At 36.9% G+C, this 21,767-nt stretch overlaps 1 protein-coding gene across 2 annotated transcripts in view; it reads left to right on the top strand.

Moving 5' to 3' along the window:
• YES1 (YES proto-oncogene 1, Src family tyrosine kinase) overlaps positions 1-21,767 on the top strand; it is a 68,419-nt gene that overhangs the window by 385 nt on the left and 46,267 nt on the right. The window contains exon 1 of one of the 2 annotated variants that reach the window (XM_069468207.1): positions 1,797-1,847. The exons of the other annotated variant lie outside the window; for it this stretch is intronic. The gene's annotated coding sequence lies outside the window, so the exon portion shown is untranslated. Of the gene's footprint in view, positions 1-1,796; positions 1,848-21,767 lie in introns of those variants that run through there. 2 annotated transcript variants of the gene reach the window in all.

The raw sequence follows: 21,767 nt of genomic DNA, 5'->3' as shown, positions 1-21,767 counted from the left end.
TGGGACTACCCCCCATCTCCCGCCCCTGTCTTCAAAGTAGTGTGGGCCCCCGGTAAGGTGGAGGCGAGGCTTATTTTTGTCCCTACAGCTCGAAGTACTGGGCGAGGGCAGTGGCCCCCTTCTGTCCTAGAGGTTGGGGGTCTGTGTGTCGGCTGACGACGGTGGCAGCTGTGCTGGGAGGACGAGGGTGTATGGGGCGAGTGGGTGAGCCTCTGGCTTCACTTGGTTTGATTGAAAACCGCAACATGTTAAAGTTTTCCTTTGTTTTGGATTGGGGGTTGGGAAATTTACTATTCAGCGTCCACTTTTACAGTATCATGCCACTTTGCCTCCCATTTGGTTCCGTTCTCTGTCCACATGTGTTAAAGAAAATTTTGGTTTAAAGTGTGTTTTGCTTGGTAATTGCTTCCAGCTTTTGCTTTATTAGGCGTGGGCAGAGTTTTAAGCAGCTCTTCGAAAGTCGGGTCTAATATAGGGACTGCTTTAGTTTTTGTTTGTAGTGAGTAGGACACAACTTAATTCTGATTTGGTTGGATTATTTCCCGCATAATTAATTGAAACGGGCATGTAATGACATAGGGTCTAATAATTTGTAAGCTATTAAAGTAAATAATGAAAAAATCTTTAGTAGAATGACAACTTTATGCCGTTTATTCCACTGGTGTGTGTTTTCACATAGATGGTTTCACGTATATAGGATATGATTGCATTAATAGTATATTTGCTCATTATAATTGTGGGATCATAGTGCCAAAGATATCTTGATAATTTTAAGTGTATTTAAAGCATCCTGTTAAGTTTCTAAAGTTAAATTACACACTAAGGAAATTAGTACTAAATATGTACATGTGACTGTACATTGAAGGAAAAGTACATGGTAAATTTCTAATAACTATCACAATGCTTGGCACACAGTGAACAGGAAACAGTTTTAATGGACAGTTAATAAAGGAGTGTCTTGTATTAGAAGCCAAGGATCTTATATGCATCACAGATGATTTTCCTATATTGTACTGTAAGACAGTTTTATTTTACCAAGCCATATATATGGGTTTTTTTTCCTTACAAATATGTGAGACCCCTGCCATAGTTGACATTTAAGAAAAGGAAATTAAATTGTGTTTTAATTTTTGGACATTAGCTAAACCTCAGTGGAGATTTTAAACGCAGGTTGACAATTTAGAGGGTCCTAAATTTGAAAAAGACAATTGCTTTTGATGTGAATCTAAATTCAAGACAGTTTATATCCATGTTTCCAGGATTAAAGATAAAAGAGCTCTTGAAATATCTACCCTGCTGTAACCACTGTAATGTTATAATAGCTTTAATTTTGCAGTTAGTTTTTGCTGACTTCATAAACCACAAAATTGACTCCTTTCTGTTCAGCTGAAAGTGAAATTACAGCTTTGACCTATCTTCCTAGGATAGGTGGAATTTGTCTTACGGTTGAAGTATAATATTAATATGTGGTCTCAGTTTTTTTTTTTAGTTCAGGAAATTCTCAAGCTAAAAAATCAATGTTCATGCAAATAAAACTCTTCTGTGGTATGTAATGGTAAGAGAATAAATGTGCTAAAAGAATACCAATGACCCACTATAAGTGAAATGTTACCAACCTGTGGTATGAGACTTGTTCATCAGAGTGCAAATTTGCATCATTTTAGGTAGTAAATAATTTATTATGATGGGTAATTTTTCTTTTCTTTGTTTGTTTGTTTCTTTTTTTGAGATGGGTGGGGTCCTACTATAGCTGATCTCCAACTCCTGGGCTCAAGTGATCCTCTGGCCTCAGCCTGGCCTCCCAAGTAGCCAGGACTACAGGTGCACATCACCACACCTGACTTCGGGTAATTTTTCTTTACAAATTCAGTGTAGGCATCATTTATTACTTCTGTTAGCATTATATTAAGAAAGAAGCCTAATATAAAAAAAATTTTAAAGCAATTCTAAGCTCTGGTGTGTAAGAATGCAAACTTGGGTGATAAAACTATATATTTTTTAAAAACCTGCAAGGAAATGATTTCTGTAAAAGTAAAAATATGGGGTAAGGGAGGAGATTGTAATCGGGACCTGGCTTCTGAAGTGGTGGCAAAGTTCTTTTAACCTGGTGAGGGTTGCAGGGGTGTTGGTCTTAGTTGATGAAGCCATACATGCTTTCTATGTGTGTGTTTTATTTTACGTGAAACTTTTTTTTAAAGACGTTTCTGTGTAATGTACTATATAAGGTGCTTGGATTAAGAATTTAATATTTGGTGATTGATTTTAGAACACTGCCTAGGCTGTCATTTGCAAACTGGATTAGACTTACTAAATCATAATTGTCATATACCAGCTAGTATATAAAACTACCTTGAAAAAGTTATGTACTCGCTTCCAAATGTACAATAGAGAATTTTGAAAACAAAATTTTACATGAAGTTCTACTTGGTTTTCTTTAATATATTAATTTGATAGAAGACATCAGGTTTTAATAATTTTAAATACTCTTCAGCTTGTATGTTGTAAGTGACAAATAGGTAATCAAAATATGTTAAGTGAATGGATACTGTTGTGTCATCAAATACCCTGTTTTTCAGAAGACTATATGTAACATAGCAGTTAAAATTCAAAACTCAATTATGGCATAAAGGTAGTAAATCTTGACTTTTATCCATTTCGATTTTCTAGAGCAGTAATTCTTTACATCAGTAATTTCAGCCTTAGTTTTTATATTCTTAAGGATGTCATGAAATTCTCAGCATAAAATAAGTTTTTGTTTAAGCTTTATGAAGATGGATAGCACCTGAAGGAAGAATATGTTTTGTTTCTAAAGAAAACAAATGACAGTATGGTGCTGGAGTTTCAGAAATGCAGAGAATCATTGCTTTATGCTGTTTTACTTGCTTTGCGTAATGGCTTGCTGTTTTAGTTACTGGTGTTGCTCTGCATTGTTGTAATGTAGAGTTGAAGAAGGGATCACATCTGTGCCAAATTCTTATATTACAGGAACTGTCAGTCATGTTATAAAGTGATGTTTGTGGCTCTGGCTTTGTTGTGTGAATATTTACAGGAAGTATCAGTAAGATCATCTATTGTTCAGAGCCCTACATGGTTTAGGTCACCTTCAGTTCACATTTTAAACAGGCTTATGATATAAATACAAGTTCTCTAGCGAGGTACAACTGCTGTTCTTTAAAGGAAATAATCTGTTCCTATTAAACTATCTTGACATCTTATTGGTAGTGTGCACGGCAGTTTGTGTATGGTTATGGTAGGGTATGTATTATCTCTTTTCTTCCTCTCAGCTGCTTCAGTGCCACAATTAGGCTGAGTATTGCTCAGCTGCAGCTGCTGGGTGATTATGAACCATCCAACTCCTGTCTAAACTCAGAGGCAGATTTAGCAAAAGGAGCTATAGTAACAGCAGAGGGTGAAAGAGAAGAGCCGGTGCTGCTGCCAATACCATTTTAACATGTTTTTATGCCAAGGAATCCTTGGCTGCAGCAGCACTACTGTTGTCTTGGAACTAGCAGACTCGGCAGTATATCCTGGTTTGGATTCGGTTTACCTTTAAGATCTGGAAGCCCACTCCAGGAAAGACAGAATCATGCAATTTCAGGTTATAGAATAATGTACGATTGACGTACTAATGGACTGACTTACAAGCCTCTGTGTCTCAACTCCCCCTAACCCCAACCTGCGGTAGCAGTGCCTTTCAGTTTCCCTTGTTTGAGTGTACAGTAAGCTGTGAGACAGAAGGTTCCTTGAAGCATATAGCATATACTCCATTTTGCTTTAACCTCTGATTCTTAGAATTGCTGCTGTTACTGTTGTTTGGGGACTGGTAGGATTGCTGACATGCAGGGTCTCTGGACTCCGTACTTTCTCCTAGGAAGTGGAGGGCTCTCAAGGGATTATTTCTAGAACTTTAGCTACACATTGCATATCCCCTGTGGCTACCTGAATTTTGCAGGCAAGAACCCTGCATTCTTTTCCTTTTGTTCATTCTTTATTTCTGGCATTTGAGAAGATGGGCATCAACAATCGCAGATACAGTATCAGCTGTATATGGCAAACCCCAGCCTGGAAGATGCCACAGGCAAATTTTGCTGCTTCTGAAATGTTGCTCAGTTTATAAATATGCCAAGTGGATAGCAGCAGCATCTTGTCCTCTCTTTTTATCAGCACTGACTACTGAAAATCTAGAGACAATTCCTTTTACTAATGCTGGCTTTGAAACTTGGTGGTTCAGGGTTTGGCTACTTTGGGATGGGGCTTAAAGAGTATGAGAGAAGCAGCACTCAAACTTGTATAACCAGAAGGAGGAAAGAGGTACCGGAAGACTATACACTTGAACATTAATAAATATACATTGTCATTGTGGCACACACTTAGCAAGACATTGGTATGATGACCTCTTTCTTTGTGCTCTCACAAAACCCCATGTCAAAGCACCCTTCTCCTTGCATTGTAATTATTTCCATGCTTGTCTGTGATTTTTGACCTAGTAGTCACTCTGGTGAGAAGCTGTTTTATATTAATCTTTGAGAACAGCCCCTTGCACAATAAATATTAAATAAGTTTTGAATTGTATATGGGGATGTGGTTCTGGGTATATTTATATGACTTTATAACTATAGTCTTTTTCTATATACAACAAATACTTTAAGTACACCTCTACTAAAATATTGTAAAACTAGCCTAGTGCTTTTACATAGGTTGAAGTTAAATAAATTCTTTAGATTTTGTTTTGAAGGTTTTGTTCTAGACTGAAGATGATTTTATAAAATATTTTAAACAATCTTGCAAATGTGAATTTAAAGGTCATTTTTATATTCCTAATATAAACTGGAAACTCTTTGTAGTTGAAGTCTTTAATAAGATTTATTTTAAATAAATCTTTTTTACTATTTTAGTGAATAAAGAAAGTCCAGATTATGCAAAAGAAAAAAATCCTAGATTTTTAAGAAATGCATTTGCTATACATTACTACTGACAGTCACTACAATTCTAATTATGACTTATGTTTGTGTCCACCTAGGACAAAAAGAAGTCCCGATTTTCTTGCTGTAATATGTGTAAAGGAATACATAGTTTGTAGGGTAAGACTGCTGGGTTATTGGGGGCAAGAGTAGGGACAGGAAGGAAGTGCTAGGAGGAAAGTACTGACGACTGAAACTTCACGCTTGTCTGGTTTTCAGCCTCTGTTCCTAACAGTATGTGGAGTCTAGATTTTCTTTAGCTGACTGACAAGGATCTTCATTTCTCTAATTTTTTAATATAACTTTCATTTCTTAGCATTAAGTGGAATTTGGGGTGAGGTGGAAAAAGTTGATGGTTATTGTGTATAAGTGAATACTTAACATTGTTTCATGGCAAGTTTATTGATTTCTAACATTTGTTCTGATGTGACTGGTATTTTACAGAGAAGGATAATTATAAAATAATAGCAATCAGGCATTTGGAAAGGAACAGAGAAGGCAACATGCTGAAATAAGGAAAAAAATAGAAGGTAGAAGACCATCTGGATTTTAGTTCCATTTCTGACAGTGAAGAGCTACATGGCCTTGGGCAGTTCAGTAAACTCATTAGGCCTCTGTTTTGTGATTTGAAATGAAAGGTAGTTGGGCCAGATAGTTTCTAGTAGTTTTTCAGCCTATATAAATGTGTGCTTCCACTACACAATCGAAGATTTTGTAATACAGTCATGCACTGCGTAACAAAATTTCAGTCAACAATGGTGATCCCATACGGTTGTAATATAGCTGCCTAAACAGGTGTATGATTTTTTAATCTCTTAAAAATTTATTGATTGATTTTTAGAGACAGGGTCTCACTCTGTTAACCCAGGCTAGAGTGCAGTGGCATGATCATAGCTCACTGCAACCTTGAACTCCAGAGCTCAAATGATTCTCCTGCCTCAGCCTCCTGAGTAGCTGGGACTACAGGCACGTACCACCACACCCAGCTAATTTTTAAATTTTTGTAGAGATGGGGTCTTCCTTTGTTGCCCAGGCTGGTGTTGAACTCTCGGCCTCAAGCGGTCCTACTGCCTTGGTCTCCCAAAGTGCTGGGATTACAGGTGTGAGACACTGCCCAGCCATTTTTTAATCTTTTATACTGTATCTTTTATACTGTACCTTTCCTAAGTTTAGATATGTTTAAACAATACTTACAGTTGTGTTAGAATTGCCTGCAGTATTCCATACAGTAGCATGCTGTATAGTTTTGTAGCCTGGGAGCAATAGGCTATACCTTATAGCCTAGGTGTGTAGTAGGCTGTACCATGCAGGTTTGTATAAGAACAGTTTATGATCACACAATGGCGAAATCACCTAACACATTTCTCAGAATGTATTTCTGTCATTAAGCAACACATAACTGAATTAATAAAACTGTAAGGAAATGTTTCAGAGTCTATAATTTGGAATACAATTAGATATCAAATAAGTAAAAATTGTAGTAAAAAACTGACCCATGGACTTGCCATTGAACTTTCTCAAGCAAACACAGTGTTATTCCACTCATTAAGCAAACATTTATTAAACCTATGGTGTGATGTTATAAAAATGATTAAGACATGACTGCTGCCCTCTAGGATTCCACAGTTGCGATGGAACTGTCTATGATTATCAGGCTGTTACAAGTTTTGTAGATTGGTAGATCTTTTTAGTGTGATAATCCATTATAATACTTTTAGTTTTTGATGGCATTAAGTGTGTGATACCTCTGAAACTGTAATAAATCCCTTTGCACTGGAAGGATTTAGCCTCGAGTAAATGGATTCAATTCTCTAGGCAGGAAAACTTGATTTAATATTTTTCTAGACATTAGTTCATTGCAGATGTTTTTGATGCAGATATACAGGCTCCACACAACACTTACAAAGAGGTTTTATTATGAGAAGACAAATTTGAAATCAAGGCTTTTTAAAAATATTTCAGACTTTTGCAATAAAATTAGAAAAATAACGTATTGAAGTAGATAGTTATGATGTCAGTTAACAGGTAAGCATGGCTATTTGGATGACAACTTTTCTACATTGTGTCAAGAAAATAGCCACTATCATGAAAACTCAGCTCTTTTTTTTTTTTTCTTTTCTTTAAGACAAGGTTTTACTCCGCTGCACCAGCTGGAGTGCAGTGGCTCCATCATAGCTCAGTGATCCTCTTGCCTCAGCCTCCTGAGTAGCTGGGACTACAGGTGCGTGCCACCATGCCCGCCTGGCTCATCTTTTAAATTTTTTTGTAGAAACATGTTTTTGCTATATTGCCTAGTCTGGTCTCAAACTCTTGGCCTCAAAATGATCCTCCACCTTAGCCTCCCAGAGTGCTAGGATTACAGACATGAGCCACCACCGCACCAGGCCTCAAAACTCACATTTAGTTTTTTTAATTGACAAAAGCATAGACTACGTATTCTGGATATTTGCCTTTAATACGTATAAGTAATATTTAGAACAAACAGGCATGAGCATTTGAAAATGGTTAGCTTTTTAAGGTTTGTAAAATAGATTTTCTAAAAAAAAAAAAAGAAAAGGAACAAACTAGAATTATAGGTAGATTGTGTTCTGAAAATTTGTCAATTCTCTGAAAATCAAAATCCATTTTCCCAGAGAAAGTCTTTTCTGTAACGTAAGCCTTTTGGTTTGATTTCTAGGCACTCCACTGCAGTTAACCTTTAAAAACCTAACAGAGGTGTAGTAATGTTTTGGTGGTAAAATGTGTTCTGATCGATTTTTAGTTTTTGTTTTTTTAAGTCTTCCCAGCTCTTTGGACAAATAGTGCTTTGGCCTACAAGTGCTATGCTTATGAGGTGGAGGAACTGATAGCCTTGCTAATCACCCTCCCTCCCCACCTTCCTAGCTCCTCCCTATTTAAAAATCACTCTGTTATGAGTTCCATGCTGGGATGCTTAGACTGTCTCAATGAGACATTGCTGTTAAGCTGAAGTTCAGTACAGAAGCCTTCGTAATTTCTCCCACCTGCTTGCTAGGCATTGTGAAACCTACCTCCTGCTCTAACCCTGTAGGAGAGAGTGTGAGCAATAGAAAAGCTTCAAAAGATTGAAAGTGAGAAATACAAATAGGGCTTGGGAAAATGAGGAGTGATGTAATATGGAGTTTATAACTTTACAGAAGTTTATAACTTCTGTGCCCTTTTTTGTTTTCTACCCATTTACTCCTCTTGTTAGGCATGGGATAGGGAGAGAAGAAAGCCTGTCCTATGACAGGGGCTGTGCCGCACTTTCGTATGCATTTCCACATTTGACTTGAATCTTTGAAAAATGTGTTTCCAGAATACATAGAAAAGTCATAGACGAGATAGGTGTTTATTACAGACGAAGAAACTGAGGATCAGAAAGCATATGTAGTTTGCTAAGGTCACATAACTAGTGTTTGGACAGAACTGGGATCTGAATCTAAGGCTGACTGACTACAAGCCTGTTCCCTATGCCATGTACCTTTCTTGGGAATAAGGAGCAATGGTGGAAAGGGCATTTGGTATCTTTTACCTTCTCCATTAAGCCATACATTTGAATTGTTGGCAAAGAATTTTTAATTATACTTTTTAATGGAAGTGGCTTTGTGATACATGTTTCATAATAGATGTCAGATATTAATTAAGGTCAGATATTAATGATATTAGCAAAAGAGATGAGTTATTACACTGGTAAAACTGTAGCAAATGTTGTTCTTTTGTAAGTTTGGGTTTATTATATAATGGAAAAGATAGCATATGCTAAGTCCAAAGCATTCTTTATCTTTTTATAAAGTAAGATGTTCAACCCAGATTAACAGAGTGTTAGCATGTTTTCCTAATCAAGTTTTTTTCCTCATCTTTTTAAATATATACAACTGACCTCGTGTCATCTTTTTTTCTATCTAAATTTAATTCATCAAAAGAACGAAGCAGCATGCAAAGGATGGGTTATTACACTAACTAAACTATAGCAAATGCTGCCCATTTGTAGGGTTGTGTTTTAAAGTCTGTACATAGTTAGTGTCTCTTTGTGTCTCTCTATATATTCACTATATATACTCACATAATATATGTACATATAGTTTGTACTCAAATCTGAGTCTTCTGCCTCAAAAGCTGGATCAAATGGCTACTGTACAATATTGCCTTCATTTCTACTAATTGTATCATTTATTCCTAGGTGAGTTAGTACAAATAGATGGAAGGTCTTTGTTGCTTAATGATTCTCTTGTCACATTTCAGACACATGCTGCAGGAGAGCCACTTTGTAATTTGCCCTGTCAGCAGATAGCAATTTCCTATGCCTTGGTACAGACTCAACAACCATTCAAGGCTGCACTTCCTTCTGGAGGAAACAATAGGATTCTTCTTCCATACTGGCTTGTTCCTGATTATTATAGTGTTTCATACTGCTTTGTTCCTATAAATCTTACTGTAACAAACTCCTCACTTGTGGAAGAGTTTGTCTCATCTAAAGCTCCAAGTGGGAATTTTATTTGCTACTCTTTTGCCACTGTGTCAAGTTCTTGCATTGACAATGATTTCCTTTACCACCTTCCAAGCCTTTTCTTCTTGGGCTTCCTTTTATTCTTCAATTGTATCCAAGAATGTACCCTTTGTCCTCCCTAATAAGTTGGAGCATTGTTTTCTAGTGGGAATACTAGCTTGATTTTGTAGCATTATTATCCCACAGAGGAGAATATCTACAGTACAGCTCCTTCCATGTCATTCCAACAGTTTATCATTGCCCGTGTTTATTAAGCCCTTACATAAAGGTTGGCAGATGGGTTTTAAGCTGTTGTGCCAACTCTAAATGACTGGTATATCTGACACTGGAATTTAAGCTTCATTAGGGTAGGGATCTTTGTTTTGGTTACTGAAGTTACTCTAAGTGTCTAGAACAATGACACATAGTAGACACTTATTAAATATTTTTGAATGTAGAAACTGATACATAGTAGACACTTATTAAATGCCTTTGAATGTAGGAATGTGCAAAAGTCAGCAGGCAATGTCTGCCTTCCATGGGCATTGGGAGAAAGGAATATAAACAAGTACCTCCTCACTAAAAACTCACGCAGTGACCACAGATGTTTTTTACTCAAGACTCCTTGGAGTGGCAGACCTAGTGCTACACTGGTACCATTAATGCTCAGGATGAATTCAAATAAAGATTTTACTTGAGTCTGTTCGAGAAACTGAGGTTTAATATGTCAGTGACTTGTAAATGTCAAAGAGCAGTACTTGACTATCCCTAAGGATAGTTAACCCACTTGTAATAAGGGAGTTCTGATTCTTTATATCATAATCTATAAATACATGTCAAGCAACCATGCTTCTTAAAAACTAGTGCATATCAGTTCTTTTTATGTTACATTGATGTAAACAAGTCATATGAATGTGGGTATCTGGGTATAAGGAGAACTAGGAAAAGTAGTCCCTGGCAGGGCAGCTATTTCCCAGTGAGAATTTTGTGTCATAGAAGGAAAGAATGGATTTGTGGGTGAATTAGTGGCTGTTTTTGCCACAGGAGGGGACAGGAAGTAACCCAGTAGTTGAACAAGTTAGACATCTATATGGAAATACATTATTTGGTTGTACAAATGTGGTTAGAATATTTATTTGGAAGATGGGGGCATAGATGATACCATCTTAATTCAGGCTACAATATTGGTATAAAAGCAAACTATTAAATAGTTGTGATGGAAGTCTTCATAGTAAGAGTATGGTTTAAGATTCAAATGGGCAGTGTACCACTGAAAGGAATGAAAAGTCTGAAAATGCCCCATACCTTTTATATGAAAAGTTTAGGAAGCATTCTGGTGGGAGAAGGGGTCAGAGTAGAACCGGGAGTATATCTATATTTACATAGTACTTCTAGTGACTGAGGAAAGATATTAATTAGCCAAATTAATAGAATTTGGTGGGGTAGTGGCAGGTAGAAATTAAGGTGGAGCTAAAGCCCAATCCCCACCCCAAGTCACCTTACCATCTCCCCTTTTTCCTCACCCCCAACCCCTTGGCTGCATCTACTGGGACTTCGTTTTTGTTTTGTTTTATTTTAATGAATAGAGTATATAAGTCATAAGGAGGAACTGATAATAAAGATCGAGTAGAAGAGAGGGCCATGAATCTCTTAGGATATTGTCAGAGGAGGAATAGGATTTTTAGGATGACTGATGTTTAGAAGGAAAACCTAATGACAGTATAGATGATTCTTACAGATAAATTCACAGCTGGAATAAGAAGGAAATCATGAATCTTCAGTTTAGGAAAGTTAAAATAATAGATGACAGAGAATACCTAGCATATTTCCTTTTTGTCTTCTAACTTACGTAACAAGAGGTTGCTCTTTTTTTTTTTTAAGTTTATTTTATTTATTTATTTAGAGACAGAGTCTTGCTCTGTTGCCCTGGGTAGAGTGCAGTGGTGTCATTGTAGCTCACTGCAGCCTCAAACTCCTGGGCTCAAGTGATAAAAGGTTGCTCTTTAAATTAGATAAACTAGAACAAAGACTAAGAAAATAGACAGTAAGAGGTCATCTAGCTTTAAATGATTTCAAGCCTCTAGGTCCAGAAGAATTATATGCCAAGGTTCTGAATGACATTTCTGATATTCCTAGGGCCCCACCAGTAATAGAGCAATCATGAAGATGGGTTGACATCCCAGAAAAATGATTAAGTGATGCCTTAAAGGGTGAATTTTAATAAATGCAGGCACTGAAAGTTGCATTTGATTCCTGACAGAATTCTAAAACAGTTTGCCAAACAGATGTTTGTTATTTATAAGCATTTGGAAGATTATAAAGAAGTAAATTTTAACAGTTACTTGTCCAGCAGTGCTTTTTTAAATCATTGAACCGTCTTATCTCTGGAGTACACTGCATATAGATCATTTGTCAGTGGTATTTTCTTGTGTCGGTGAGTGGTCAGACCTGATAAGCTTAGCTTCCTTCTAACAATATGGTTCAGTGATTCCTTTTCTACATTTTTTTTTTTTTTTAGTTTCTTTATTTTCCTCTTTCCATAATGAAATCTTCTAATAACATGATAGTTATTGCTTTATCTTTTTGGTGATATTCAAAGCCAGGCATAGTAACAGGCTTAAAGCTCTTTTTATGTCTTTCCAGTTTTTTCGTTTAGGGTGTTGAACTGGAATATATAAACATGATTGTTTATCCACAAAATCTGTGAACATTGTTTTTTTAGTTATATGTACAAATAAAGATACCTTAAAGTTATTTTAATTCACTTTTTGAATTGAAGACTACTGTGCATCTGACCATGTGGTGAACTGCTTACTCATAGCCTTTGCCATAACCTATAAGAAAAAGAACAAATAACCCAATAGTCCATAATAAAAATTTTCCAATTGCCCTAATAATGTCCTTTATAACAAAAATACAAAATCCAATCTAGAAACATGTTGCATTTAGTTGTCATGTCTCTTTAGTCTCCTTTAATCTGAACAGTTCTTTATCTTTCATAACACTGATATTTTTGAAATGTAAGATTACTTGTTTTGTATAATGTACATCAATGAGGATTTGTCTGATGTTTCCTCAAGAGCAGATTTAGATTATGGGATTGGGGCAGGAATACCACATAAGGGGTATTGTGTCCTTCCTAGGACAGCACACAAGGAGGCACCGCATGTTAGTCCGTTCCATTAATGGCAGTATTAACTTTGATTGCTTAGTTAAGGTGATATCTGTCAGATTTTTTTCACTGTAAGATTAACATTTTTCTTTTTTTTGGGGGGGGGGGCAACATTTTTCTTTTTAATTATTAAGTTATAGGTGGGGAAACAGTTTTAGCTTTGGTTGATGATTTTTGCCTGAATTAATTGTTACAGTAGTAGTTGCAAAAATAATACTTTTCTGACTATCTTACTCCTATATTTTTTTTATTTTTTCTTTTTATTTTTTTTTCCTTAATTTTTTTTCTAATTCCTTTTTTCCCCCCCTTATTCTTCACAGGCAGATTTCATGATGGAATCCTTCTATATTTATTAGGTGGGATTCCGTAAGTGAGAACCTTCCCTTCTCTCTCATTTATTATCACAATGACTTAAGGAGCCTTCTAGTCAACAGGTCATAATCCATTAGTGTCACTATTTTTTTATGCTCAAATTTATTCTGTATTTGGCCACCAAGAGCCTCTTCAAACTGAGGAAGGCAGAAGAGTCAAAGAAATGTAATAACAAAGCAGGGTCAGAAAGAGACAACGTAGCTGGCCTTAAAGATGGAGGAAGAAGACCATGAGCCAAGGAATGCAGACAGTACCTAGAAACTAGAAAAGGGCAAGGAAGCTCAATCTCTTTGAATCTCCAGAAGGAAATGAAGCTCTGCTGATGACACCTTGATTTTAACTCGGCGAGACCCGTGTCAGACTTCTGAACTGTAAGATTTTAATAAATTTGTGTTAAGCCACTAAATTTGTGGTAATTTGTTTTGTTATGGCAGCAATAGAAAATTAATGGACACTCAGACAAGATCTCCTGAGCTCACACTCAACTTCGGACTCTGCCACTTACTAGTTTTGTGATGTAGAACCAAAACCTTAACTTCTCAGACCTAAGTTTCCTCATCTGTAAAACAGGGATAATAATAATACATACTTTCCATGGTTATTGTCTATATTAAATAAGTTAGTGCATCTAATGCATTTACTAATATATGTCTGTATTATTTAAATTTTAATATGGTGAGCATATAGGAAATTTGCAGTTAAAAAGAATAATGAAAACTTTTACTGGAATGCTGAGGCTGGAGGATTCCTTGAGCTCAGGAGTTCAAGACCAGCCTGAGCAACAGCAAGACCCTGTCTCTACTAAAAATAGGAAAAATTAGCCAGGCATTGAGGCGGGCACCTGTAGTATCAGCTACTCAGGAGGCTGAGGCAAGAGGATCACTTGAGCCCAGGAATTTGAGGTTGCAGTGAGCTACAATGATACCATGGCTCTCTAGCCTAGGGGGACAGAGCAAGACTCTGTGTAAAAAAAAAAAACACCTTTTAATTTGAGAAGAAATTAGTCATTATATTTAGTAAATGTCCTTTGGACATTTAGAATTCCAAGAAAAGTTTTGTCCATATGTGTGATAAAACGTATCTTAAAGTGAACATTTTTTTGTTAATCTGAAATTTGATTAGGAAAATTCCATCAATACCATGCCTGTTTTATTTAATGTAAGAAAATGAATCTTTTCATTATCCTCAAAGGAAAAAGCTGAGTAACTTTTAGTGTTAATTGTGTGTTACAAATATTAATACCAGGTGAAAAATTAACAACATGTGATACATATATAGAAGCTTAGAAAAATCTGTTGGAGTAGGGGATGGGAAACCAATATGCTATGAGCTCACTGGCTTCTTACTGTTTTATCCTGGTTTTTTCAATTCAACTAACGTGAGCTTTCAGATTTAATTTTGTTATAACACTGCATCTATATTTACTGCCACAGTGCTATAAAAGGTTATGTGATGATTTTTCCCACCTTTTTTTCCACTTTATTTAAAAGGGTTTTCTTTTCTGTTTGGTTTAGAACAAGGGTTGGGGAAGAGATTTAGAGTGTGCTAGTTGAAGTTTTAAAATGTATTTTTGAGATCTTTTCCCAGCTTTCTCTTTGGGTCTTTAGCTAAGCTAAAGTATGCTGTATGAGTCTTAACATTTTTAGAATAGCCTTAAGTCTTTTTCTTTAAAAAAAAAAAAAATGTTTACCTTTGTAGTCTGTTTTTCAGCATTGGCTATTGAGATTAGAAGTTTAGAAAGATGCCTTTTTTTTTTTTTTTTTTTTTGAGACAGAGTCTTGCTTTATCCCCCGGGCTACAGTACAGTGGCATCATCATAGCTTGCTGAAACCTCGAACTCCTGGGCTCAAGTGATCCTCCTGCCTCAGCCTCCCAAGCAGCTGGGACTACAGGCACGTGCTACCACACCCGGCCGATTTCTTCTATTTTGGGTGGTGATGCTGTTCACTGTTGTTCAGGTTGATCTCAAACTCCTGACCTGGAGTGATCCTCCCACCTCAGCCTCCTAGAGTGCTAGGATTACAGGCATGAGCCTCCAGGCCCAGCCTTGAAAGATAAAATTAAGGAGGAAAAAAATAATCGTTTTTACATGTTCTATATTGATATCACACATTTTCCATTAATATAAAATTTCAAATCATAGAAGTATAAATTTAAACTTGTGACTAATTGCTAATATATTCTTATTGTAACTAATTCACTTAAGTAAAATAATTCTCTTGAAATGTTAATAATTTTCACTGAATAGATGGAGTAGTGAGCCCTAAATGTTTTGATTGCCTAGACTTTCTCATTTTTAGGACCTTTCCCAGCATCTTCTGGTAAAAATGGGATCTGCCATGTTCTAGCAGTGATCCTACTTCTTGGGATCCCAGAAAGGGGCAGCTGACCCAAGGCACACCAAAGTCCTTTAGGAATTTGGAATTGATACTTAGAGTCCCTCAGTGTAACTCTAAAATGAAGATCATAACTCTGGAACTGTTGGCAGGCATGTTTTACCACGTGAAGAGCCGAATAAGTCATGCCACAGAAGAGAAGCAGATGAGCATAGTAGCAAAGATGAAAGATGCAGAGAGACAAGCATATGGAGGGCTTGGAGGAGAGATGGGAGGGAGGTGGGGGGACCAAATAGCTGGGGAGGGCAGAGGATATGGGGAAGGCAGGGGGTGATAGAGGGATTAGGAGAAGGAGAGAATGAACAAACTATTATGAATTTTCAGTACTCAGGTTTCTGGTTCTGGTTTTCTCTTATGACCTTGAATTCAGTGAGACACTCCTGTAACCTTTATAATAATTCCCCCCTTTTTTAAACCTACCTCTGGTCAGATTTTTTCCTTGCAGCCAGAAGTCTTAACCAATGTAAACACCTGCTTTTGTTAGGGTATGTGCTGATTGCTTTGCATATGATATCAGTTAATTCTTACAATCTTGCAAGATAGGAATTATTATTCCTGAAAAAAAAATGAGAAAATTCAGGCTTAGGAGAGGTTAAGTAATTTGTTCAAGGATTACAGTAGCTAGTAAGTGATGGAACCAGAATTGAAATGTAGATCTAACTCCACAGTCAGTTTGTTTTCATGAACTCTGAAAATATTTTTTGGGCTTCAGCTATGGGCCAGACACTAGGCTAAGCAACCAGAGAGACAAAAACATTTTGCTGTCCCACAGCTTACAGTTCAGAGGAGGATAGAAACAAACAGGCAGTGACAATTCAGTGTAGTAAATGCTGTGGGGGAGGAAATAAAATGTGCTATGAGAGCACATGGGAGGTCAGGAAAGATCATTGAACTTTTAAGCTCAAACCTGAAGGTTGTGTAGTCATAAGCCAAGCATAAGGAAAGAGGTAGGTTGTGCCAAGTATTTATGAAAACAATATGGTGCATTTGACAATCTAAAAGAAATTCAGTATGCCAGAAGCATTAGACTGCAAAGAGAGGAAAAGAAAAGAGCCAGGAGAGATAAGTAAAACAAATCATGCAGGGCCTACTATTTTATGCTAATGAGTTTGGGTTTTATTTGGGGAGGAAGGTGAGGGCCAGGCTGATAATCAGATTTTCTTTTTTAGAAAACACAAACATTCTTCACATTACAGTCAGAAAAGATTGAAGAACTAACAGCAGAGGCATAGAAGTCAGTTAAGAAGGCTTTTGCAATAATCCAGATAGTAAATGATTAGTAGCCAAGGGAAGTTGTGACTAGTTGGGGGAGAAGTGGAAGAATTTTAGAGATTACCGGGCAGTATGGCCAGCCAGGTCTTGGTAACTGATTGGATACGTGGGGCATAGGAGGGTGTCTTAGTTCATTTTCTGTTGCTTATGATATAATAATGCCTGAAACTGGATAATTTATAAAGAAAAGGAATTTATTTATTACAGTTCCTGGACTCAGAAGTCCAGGTTCTAGGGGCCACATCTTCGAGGGTCTTCTGCTGGTAGGGACTCTGCTAAAGAGTCCTGAGGTGGCACATGGCAAGGGGGCTGAGCATATCAAGATGCTAAGCTGTCGTCGTCATCTTATAAAGCCACCAGTTCCACTCCCATGATAACTCATTAATCCATTAGCCCTTTCATCAATTAATCTATAAATGGATTAATCCATTTATGAGAGTAGCGCCTCATGATCCAGTCACCTCTTAAAAAGGCCCCACCTCTCAATACTGCCACATTGGGGATTAAGTTTCAACATGAGTTTTGGAAGGGACATTCAAACCATAGCAAAGAGGTAGGAGTTAAAAATGACCCTCAGGTTTCTAAGGCAGTGGGGTGGATGGGATCCCTGTGCTTACCATTCACTGAGACATGGGTAACAAAGGAAGAGTGGATTATGGTGGGAAAGATGACAGGTCCCATTTTGGACATGGTAAATTGGAGATTCCTGGAAGATATTCCAATAGATACCCAGTAGACAGCTGTACCAGGTAAAAGAGCCTTCTATAGAAAGTGTATCTTTTGACAAAACAAGAGCTAATATTTCATCATCATCCTTTTGATTCCTAGAAAAGGATGTCTGTGGGCATCTAGTAAGTTTTGGTATTTTAGAAGATTGGAGAAACTTTTTCCAGGAATTTAAAAAGTATGGTCATGTTCTTTCCCAACAAATTGCTAGAAAATCATTGGTTGTCTTTGCCATTGTACTGTGTAATTACCATTTTGTAGACTTTTATTTTTAGGAGGAAAAACAGGCGTATTTAAAAAGCAGAATTGGTACTTGCTTATCCTCTTACCTAGTAGGTATCCATGGGATTATACTGGAATTAAGTTTGAATGAAACAAGCTAAGAAAATTGAATAGTGAATGTTGAATACCTAGTGTATGGTTATTGATCTCTTGTCAGATGTGTAGTTTGCAGATATTTTCTCCCATTCTGTGAGTTGTCTCTTCACTTGTGTTGATTGTTTCCTTTGCTGTACAGAAGCTTTTTAGCTTGATGTGATCTCATTTGTCCTATTTTGCTTTGGTTATCTGTGCTTTGGAGGTATTACTCAATAAATCTTTGCCCAGGCCAATCTCCTAGAGAATTTCCCCAATGTTTTCTTTTAGTAGTTTGATAGTTTCAGGTCTTAGATTTAATCCATTAGTCTTTAATCCATTTTGATTAGATTTTTGTCTGTGGTGAGAGATAGGGATCTAGTTTCATTCTTCTGAGTATGGATATCCAGTTTTCTCCACACAATTTATTGAAGAGACCATCCTTCCCCCAGTGTATGTTCTTGACACCTTTGTTAAAATTAGTTCACTGTGGATGTGTGGATTTATTTTGGGGTTCTCTATTCTGTTCCATTGCTATATGTGTCTGTTTTTATGTCAGTACTATGCTGTTTTGGTTACTGTAGCTCTGTAGTATGATTTGAAGTTAGGTACTGTGATTCTTTCTTCCAGTTTTTTTTTTGTTTTTTTTTTCCCCCTCAGGATGGCTTTAGCTATTCTGGGTCTTCTGTGGTTCCATGTAAACTTTAGGGTTATTTTTTGATTTCTGTGAAGCATGTCAGTGGTATTTTGATAGGGATTGCATTAAATCTGTAGATTGCTTTGGGTAGTATGCGCATTTTAACAACATTGGTTCTTCCAGTTCATGAACTTGCATATCTATTTTTTTGTGTCCTCTTCAGGCAATTAAAATTTTAAAGCAAACATTTTTAAACTATATTAAGCTCTAAAAAACCAAAACAAACTATTTGTTTCATGTAATAATATAATATTTTGCTTGAGAAGGAAGGGATATTAGGTAGCAAAATGAGCTATAAAGGACAGTGTTTTAAAAGAGCAGTTCAGTTGCCCTCTTAATGTAACTGGAAGCACACTGGTCTCATAAAAGAGTGTTTATAACTCTTCTGTATATTTAAAATTATTTCAAAATAAACAGTTTTTTAATAACTGGAAAAAATAATTTTAAAAGGCTTTACATTAATTTGGAAGTTATTTTTATGCACAAGTTACAATTACATTCTTGGATACCAATCAGTTCTTTTATTTTTTTAGACAAGTCAAGCACAGCAATGAGAAGGGGGAAAAGAGTAATTAACTGTGAACCAGTGAGATTAACTCACTACCTTCGGGCCAGCTAGGACTTGAGGATGAGAGAAATACTAGCTTGAGGATGCCAATTTCTGAAAAGAGGCTAGTGCTTTAGCAAAATATAAGACCTGCAGCAAAAGATACCAGAGGTCTGAAAGGACTGTAGTCTCTGAGAGGTGTAACAGATTAAACTGATTAACTTCTTGCCTTGCCTCCCCAAACTTATCTCCAGCCATGCTTTCCATCATGTGATTTATTTTGGTTTCTGAAACACACCTGGTTATTCCTTGCTTGTTGCTTTCTTTTTTCCTTTTTTTTTTTTTTTGAGACAGAGTCTTGCTCTGTCACCCAGGTAGAGTGCAGTGGCATCATCATCATAGCTTACTACAACCTCAAACTCCTGGGCTCCAGGGATCCTCCTGCCTCAGCCTCCCTAGTAGCTGGGACTACAGGCTCATGCCACTACACCTGGCTACTTTTTCTGTTTTTAGTAAAGATGGGGTCTCGCTCTTGCTCTGGCTTGTCTCAAACTCCTGACCTCAAGGAATCCTCCCACCTCATCCTCCCAGAGTACTAGGATTATAGGCTTAGGGAGCCACTGTGGCAGCCACTTGTTGCTTTTATTGCTGAAAACTTCTTCCCAGATCTGTTATTTTTTTTGTTATGGATCGTAGTAATATTAATAAAAATAACCCACAAATTGTGCTTACATTTGTATAATTTGATTTTTATATCAATTAAGCTTTTAAGTTTTAAATCTATTAAATCAAACATACACTGAAACTCAAGATTTGATTTATTTATTTATTTATTTATTTTTTTAGCCAGAGTCTCGCTCTGTTGCCGGACTAGAGTACCATGGCATCAGCCTAGCTCACAGCAACCTCAAACTCCTGGGCTCAAGCAGTCCTTCTGCCTCAGCCTCCCTAGTAGCTGGGACTACATGCATGTGCCACAATGCCCGGCTAATTTTTCTATATATATATTTAGCTGTCCATATAATTTCTTTCTATTTTTAGTAGAGACGGGGTCTCACTTTTGCTCAGGCTGGTCTCGAACTCCTGAGCTCAAACCATCCGCCGGCCTCGGCCTCCCAGAGTGCTAGGATTACAGGCGTGAGCCACCGCGCCCTGCCAAAACTCAAGATGTTATAGCAAAAGCATGGTGAAAACAAAGTAAATATCACAAGAATTTGGGGAAAATTAAAGAGTTTTGGGTCAATTTTATAAACTAAATCTAATTTATTCTGCTCTTTTTAGTCTTAAAAAGATTTTCTAAAAAAAAAAACAGAAGAGATAAATACATTGTTGTAGAAATAGTTGCATGGTGTGTTTTTAAGTTTTAAAACCCCAATTAAAGAAGAGTCCATGCAGTGTCTGAGGAACATTTAATTGACATAAGGACTTGGAAGTGGTATCTAATTATTCACTGTAATTGCTGGTCAGAAATCTAGACAAAAGACAGGAGGTAATGTGTGCAAATCTGAAAGGATAAAGATTCTTAAGATAGGTGTAAGGTCAGCTTATTTTTTCGATAGTTGACTGGATTTATGTAGGGGATAATGCCTAATAGTACTTTATGAATGCGTTTCTACCAACAAGCTGTCTTTAATAATTGCCTAATGTGGCTAAAAATAATTAACTGTTTCCTGGATCTTCATAATTCAGAATTGTTCTATGTTGAATTTATTTTTTTTTTTTAAATCTTGAGCCTTCGCGTTCATTCGTAAGTTATTTTTTGTTACTATAATCCATAACAAGAAAAAGTTTATTCTTTATAATTCTTTACATATTCTTTTTTTTTTTCTTTACATATTCTTTATATCAGGCTCTTCTCTTGGCTGATCTAAAATGCCAGTCTTCTAAAGAAACCATGAGGCTCCAGGAATTTAGAATGAGTTGGCTTGCTTTTTCTTTAAGGTCAGTTGTTTATTTATCTAAAGGGCAAAAAAAGAAAAGAAGATGATGGTAGAAAATTGCTACCATGAGTGAGTCCTGCAAACTCAGTTTTCCATTGCTCACATTTTCTATTCTTTGACTCTTGGAAAATTAAGTTCTTTGTTTGCTTTTACAAGGCAAAGTGTGTGCCCTTTAACATAGTGCCGCTTCCTCCTCTCTGTTTTCTTTTATGGTCCTGCCTATCTTTTGTGCTTTATGCTAAAGGGAGGGGATTTAAAAATGAAAGTTCGAGAAAAATCATTGGCTACGTTTGTGGCCTGTCGAGCCCTGTGACCTACGGAGATTGTTCATTTCATGTCTTACAAAATTAAGTCTATAAACTTATTTCTCTAGGATTTTTTTTTTTTTTTTTTTTTTGAGACAGAGTCTCACTCTGTTGCCCAGGCTAGAGTGAGTGCCGTGACGTCAGCCTAGCTCACAGCAACCTCAAACTCCTGGGCTCAAGCAATCCTCCTGCCTCAGCCTCCCGAGTAGCTGGGACTACAGGCATGCACCACTATGCCCGGCTAATTTTTCTATATATATATTTTTAGTTGTCCATATAATTTTTTTCTATTTTTAGTAGAGACGGGGGTCTCACTCTTGCTCAGGCTGGTCTCGAACTCCTGACCTTGAGCGATCCACCCGCCTCGGCCTCCCAGAGTGCTAGGATTACAGGCGTGAGCCACCGCGCCTGGCCAGGATTTCTTAAAAGTTTAAAACTTATTTGTAAATTGGAGCCATCTGGGCAAAATGCCAAAGTAGGGCTTTTTCCCCCCCTAACTGAATAAAGCATGTAATGTCACAATTGGTTAGCTTGTTAGT

Source organism: Eulemur rufifrons, chromosome 5 (assembly GCF_041146395.1).
Source record: "Eulemur rufifrons isolate Redbay chromosome 5, OSU_ERuf_1, whole genome shotgun sequence".
NCBI lineage: Eukaryota > Metazoa > Chordata > Mammalia > Primates > Lemuridae > Eulemur > Eulemur rufifrons.
The sequence above is the reverse complement of the archived record's forward strand: the minus strand, read 5'-3'. Positions and strand labels throughout refer to the sequence as shown.